The sequence below is a fragment of the Sinocyclocheilus anshuiensis genome, unplaced genomic scaffold, assembly GCF_001515605.1.
Source record: "Sinocyclocheilus anshuiensis isolate Anshui unplaced genomic scaffold, SAMN03320099.WGS_v1.1 scaffold802, whole genome shotgun sequence".
NCBI lineage: Eukaryota > Metazoa > Chordata > Actinopteri > Cypriniformes > Cyprinidae > Sinocyclocheilus > Sinocyclocheilus anshuiensis.
The window spans coordinates 38,748-45,405 of NW_015547667.1; positions in this window are offsets into that span (position 1 = coordinate 38,748).

Genomic DNA, 6,658 nt, shown 5'->3' on the forward strand with positions numbered 1-6,658 from the left:
GCATACATTATTTATTTAACACGCATACTTATTTACATTTCAAATTTGCACATATCATACCTGTACATACAAAATTGTCTATATTATATATTGTGTTTTTGCTTTTTTGTACATTGTCTATTTTGCATATTTTAATATTATTCTTTTTATTGTCTGTGTCCTGTCTTGTCACTGTCATTCTGTTGCACTGTGGAGCTTCTGTCACTAAAACAAATTCCTCGTATGTGTAAACATACCTGGCAATAAAGCTCATTCTGATTCTGATTCTGATGATGAAGAACATTGTGAAGAGTTACTGCTGATGACAGGAACAGGCAGACGAGCTAAAAACATGAGAGAATAAAGATAAATGAGGATGAATTAAGATATTCAAGCTTGAGGAAGAAACATTGTTGAGGATAGGGTTGGACATCGTTTGAATTTTATCAAATCCAATTCCGATTCTAATTCTGCTTATCGATTTCAATTTTTATCGATTCCCAGTTTCGATTCCAATGTGGTTAAAAAAATGAAGTCAAACATTTAGATATCAGACATATTTATTCTGTGTCTCTTTTTGCAAAATATTTAATTGCTTCTGAATAGCATGAACAAAAGTCAGTCGGCTACAAAAAAACTGGACTCGACTAAGAGCTGTTTGTGTGCAAAATAGAGCTGCACGATTCTGGATAAATTGAGACTTTTTTTTTTTTAAATGGAGGTTGTGGTTCTCTCACAAATCTGAAGAAAAAATATTAGACAACTAAACAAAATCTCATGGAATTTATGAATGGAACGATTAAATGACTCACTCAAGATTTACTTGTTTCATTACTGGATGACTCAGTGGTTTTGAATGAATCTCTTGAATGAATGATTCAAAGACAAATACGTTTTTAACAGCCCCTTTTCGCCACCAAAAAAAAAAAAAAGATGCGCACACAGGAATTGATAGGTGGAATTGAAATTTTAATTTTACAACAAGTATCCCATTCCTGACTTTAAGTATCCTATTCTGGAATTCTGGATTCCCAACCCTATAGTTGAGGAAGATTGATCAAAAGTAGAGCATTTAATAATCTGATAGAGAAAGCAAAACTGATTTTTAACTCACTGTAGACACTAAGTGCCGCGTTGTTTAAATAGCAAATGTATTTGCGCCCATTTGTGCGCTCATGGGCGTGCTGGTCTAAAAAAGAGGTGTGTTCAGGCGCATTGTTGGTGTGTTGCTTTTTTGAGGAACTGAAAATAGACTCAACTCGACCCAACTCAAACCTGGTCTAAAGTCTAAAGTCAATGGCGCAATATTTTTTTTGTTATTTAAAGAGCGCATTTGTAGAAAATGCACCTCTGGGCGGGTCCACAACGTGCGTTCAGTTTGCTTATTACACACAGGGAGGACAGAAATTTAACAAAATATTACAAATTTAAAATATGAAAAAATTTAATATTAAAATATGAAAGATTATTATTGTGTAGGCTACATGAATATAAAAATGCCTACATGTTATAATGGATAACCATTGCATGTATCAGAATTAGGCTACCTATTTGCTCGCGCACGAGCAGCTCCATTTCCTTTCTGGAGACGCGTTCTTGAATTTCTGGGATTTGAGCTCTGTGTAGATCTGTAGTTAAAGTCCAGCATGTTCAGTTGTGGTGTTCGTGATGGTCAGAGATCCAGAGATCAGTTCAATTCAATTCTACAATATATTTAGTAGTAGCTTATCAGTGGTGACTGTCAGTTAATGTACATATGGCAGAAATGTACGGAAAAACATCCGTCTAGTTGCAAATTGTAATCCAAGAGATTCTGTGTACTGCTTTTTGGTTCAATAAGTAATATCTCTGTCTTATCTGAATTTAACAGGAGAAAATGATTGGTCATCCAATCTTTTACATTTTTAACACACTCTGTTAGCTTAGATAATTTAGAAGTTTCATCTGGTCTTGTTGAGATAGTTGAGAATCCAGTTTGTTTGTCCAGCTTCAGTCTGTCTCTGAATCTCCCATCAAGAACATCATTATATACAGTCATGCTGTCGGTCTGTTTACTGATTTCAGCTATTAAAGTGTTTTCATTTCCAAACCTCCAATGAATCAATTCATCATTTCAGTAAGACCAGAGTTTAGAGTGACTGAATCTCCATCACTGACACTAACATTACTCCAACTGCAACCACTGCAGAACAAACAGGAAAAGACTTTGAAATATATGTTTTGAAATTTAATTTTGAAACAAATTATACAGCAAAATAACAGAATGAACTCAACAAAATCAAGAAATGATGTGTGGACACCTGATCGTCAGAGCACTGATTATGAGGATATCGACTGCGACTAATAATTGTATTTTTGTGGTGTGTTATTAAGAATTGCAGAAACCAGGGCAGGGCGGTAGTCCTATATCAAGTTTGTACATTACAGTAGTCAACATTTGAAGTAGATTAAAACCTTTCATTAAAGTTGTCCTAAAACCAAAACAATACCCATTCTTGTCTTTGGACAACTTTGATGAACTTTTTTTATCCACTTCAAATGTTGACTACTGTATATCAATTTAATATGACTAGTTATGATCGCTATGATTGGTTAATGTGATAAATCCCGCCTCTTGTGTTTGTAGGTTTTCCTTTTTTTTTTTCCACAAATGCCACCGTCACCTGCTCCACCACAAAACATATGTTTGTGATTTTGCTGTAAAAACGTGTTTTATTATGTATAGCGAACAGGGGAGCTCCAGTAAACACACCTACGCCTCCCATAGACTGTACATCTCCAAAGTGAATTAAAATAAAACATATACAGATGTCAAACCCCTACTACAGTAAATATCTTTTTTCATTTCTGACAGGACAATCTTTGATAACTATTGCATATGAGCACATCACAACATGAAACAGACATTTGAGTGAGTCATGCAAGTGTGCCATTATAGTAGAATTCACTGTTGTCAACACTTTACATTAGATAAGTGCAAGTTATGTTAATAAACAAATCTACACAAATTAACTAAACACGAGTTATCTGTTTTATTTGTCCATTATTACTGTTGATAAATTGAGTAGGGTCTGCAGTGACTGGTGTGAGCAGTGCGGATGGAGGAGTCCACAGCAGCATCCTGGAAATGGCCCAGTGCCATGGATGAGACGCTCCATCACTCCACCTCTTACTGTCTCATCTGGGCTGGATGCTGCTGTGGTCTCTTCATCCTCAGTGACCCCAGAGCCAGCGAGAGCATCTAGAGAAAGACCAAAAGACATTGAGGCTGGGATTTTGTTCTTCTGGTTTCTGTCAATGGAACCCGACTTTCAGAAGCTTCAAAAGCATCATCAAATAATGTCATGAAGCTTTTATCCAAAGTGACTTACAGTGCTCTTATTACAGGGACCCCCAAACCCCTGGAGAAAAGAGCCTTGCTCAAGGGACACACGGGTAGCTGCGAACCAGCAACCTTCTGCTTACCAGTTCAGTGTTTTAGCCCACTACAAAAGTAATAGTGCTACAACAAAAATTAGGAGGTGATTGTAAACATGAAATTAAATATAAGAACTGGGAAAGATGGTTGTATCTAACAATGGAAAGCATAAATATCATGCATTCATCATAGTATGAGATTATATACACATAATAAAAAAGTACAATGACAAGGTTAAATATCTTTGAATAATTCATCACGGTGCTTTTTTTAGCTGATGGATGAAACAAGAGAGTTAAATTCAACGAGAAAAAAAAGAAAACATAAAGGAGATGTAAGCCACTTTTGCTTGTGGATGAAAAATTTTACACATAAAGAAATGAACATATTAAAGAGATAATTATTTTATCTTTTAGGATAAAACTGTGGGTCACATCATTAAAAACATAAGAAATTGATTAGTTATACTACAATCACAATAAACGGGCAGCTGTTTCTTCAACAAGACCACAAAATGAGCAAATTTCATCAACATAAAAATATTTACAGATAGTTGGGTTAAACCTGTCACTCTTAAGCAAGTTGTTGCGCTTGTTATAAGTTCGTAGGTCACATTATAACATCAACATGGCCGATGAAGTCCAGATCACATTCATACTTAATGAGATCAGTACTACTACTGCCTTAGCTCACTAGTTTTATGAGATTAACTAAAATAAGCGAAAAAAAATATGGTGACAATAACACCCAACACAAATCTACGAACATGTTCAGCTGAGGTAACCGGTTTACAGTAAACTAGTGAAACAATCCAAATAATATTGCGAGCTGCACCTCAAAATACATGTTACATTGTGCACTATGATCGAGTTTGTGACCACTGCATTCAGTTGGTGACAGTTCAATAGGAAATCAGTTGAAAGCATCCAGTCATCTCATACATCGAAGTCAATCTTCAATTATCAGTATATTGTAATAAATACTTGAGTAATTATTGTACCTGATTGTATTAGTCTATATAGAGTGATAGTCAATGTAAAAAGAGCAAATGGGAGAAGCAGATGAACACAAAACAGCAGAACATTAAGTTAACATCATGAAGTTGCAGTTTTCTAGTGTATTTACTTTAACTTCTCAGGTAATATCAGTGGTATGACTTATTTCAGATGTGACCGCAATTACAATTAAAGTGGTTACACTGTAAAATGTAATAAGTTGACTTTACTTAGAAAAAGTGAGGAAACCGATTGCCTTAAAATTTCCAAGTAAAGTAGAGTATTAATGTTTAGTTGGCATAACTTAACACAATTTGTAGAGACAACTTGTTAATCAAGTATACTTAAGTACTGTTGACTTAAAATCATTATTTGAGTTAACTTTCTATTAGTTTTCACATTACTAGGAAAATATTAGGAAACCGATTGCCTTAAAAATTCCAAGTAAGCTAAACTAAAAATAATAAGTTAAGACAAAAAGCAACAACTGAACTTGAGTTTAACATTGTTTATTATATATTAAATATTAAATCTCACTACAGCGCACCAAACAAAGTCAGATGACCCAACTCTATAAACAGTTTTTTGAATGTAGAATGTAGCATTTTTGACAAACAAAAAACACATCGTTACTCATGTTAATCTCCTAAAGCAACTTAAAAGTGCAGTGCAAGTGCAGCTAAAAAAAGGATCCTGACTGCTTGACAATCTTTGACCTGAAACTGAACAGGTGACCTTTTAAATAATCAACACTAGCTTAAGTCTTAATGCTTACAATAATAAAAAAAAAGGTTTAGCAATAACACTGCTTAATGCTTACAAAAAAGGTTTAGCAATAACACTGCTCTAAAACTTTTAAGAAAATTTTTTAAAGATTCTTAAGATTCTTTAAATATTTTCAACAAATTTTGACAGGTAACAGTTGAAAAGTTTAATTAAACAAACCTTCTGTGCAACCAGAAGATTAAAGGGATTCAACTATCCCTTTAAAACCATCTCAAACAGCCTCAACTTACATCAGCAGCAGGTTTTTAAGTGACTGTACTTTTGGTTTCAGAGATTTGTGTCCAAGAGAAAGAAACACTCTCTGAATAAAATCAAAGGTGTTCTTGAGCTGTGGAGGGTACTCCAAATTCAGCGCATATATCAGCCCAAAAAGTAGACACATGGCATCTGGAAGATTTTCAAGATCTTCCATCACGATGACTCCTTCCAAGATGATTGCAGTGTTCAAAGCCTCCAAATGCAGTGCTTGTGGGGAATCCTGGCTATCTTCTGGTATCACAGTCAGTATCCCGATGGAAATCTGGGGTGTGTCACATTCACAGTCCTAATAAAAAAAAAAAAGGAACAGCAATATTACAAGTCTTGTTACATTATAAATGGGAAATCTCACAAAAGTATATGTCACCTAAAGAATCAGGACCATCTCTTGGGCCATGTTCTACATACAACTAATCAAAACACATTTTAGAAATTTGACAAAATTAACAGTACAAGGGCTTGATTAAGAAAAGTGAAACAAAAGCAGAATTTACTTATCTGGTCCAAATTAAGGAGTTGACTAAAGCATAATTGAATGCCTATATGTGATGTTTGTGTGGGGGTTATAGTAAAGGTACTTACCAGTGCTGTTGTAAAAAAGTCAGAGGCTTCTTCTCCAAGAACGAGTGGAAGGCCACGAAGAACTGCTGTGCGCTTTGCAGTGATGTCAGTGCTCTGGAAAAAAAAAAGATACAATTACATTTTACAGTGTATGTATAACATACAATTAAATATGAAATTAGTTAATAAGACAGTAACATAATGTAGTTTAAAGGGATAGTTCACCCAAAAATGAAAATTTGATGTTTATCTGCACCCCCAGGGCATCCAAGATATAGGTGACTTTGTTTCTTCAGTAGAACACATATGATGATTTTTAACTTTAACCGTTGCAGTCTATCAGTCGTATAATGCATGGCAATGGTAACAAAATCTATGAGAGTAAAAAAAACATGCACAGACAAATCCAAATTAAACTCTGCGGCTCGTGACGACACATTGATGTCCTAAGACACGAAACGATCGGTTTGTGCCAGAAACCGAACAGTATTTATATAATTTTTTACCTCTAATACACCACTATGTCCAACTGTCTTTGAGCGCACGCACGGCATCCGGTGTGTACACGCTCTGGCGTAGTTTACGTTAATGGGTGTGTTGATATCCAGCCGAAGAGCAATCAACCATAACTTCAGGCGAGCAGGCTCAGAAGTTGGGAATA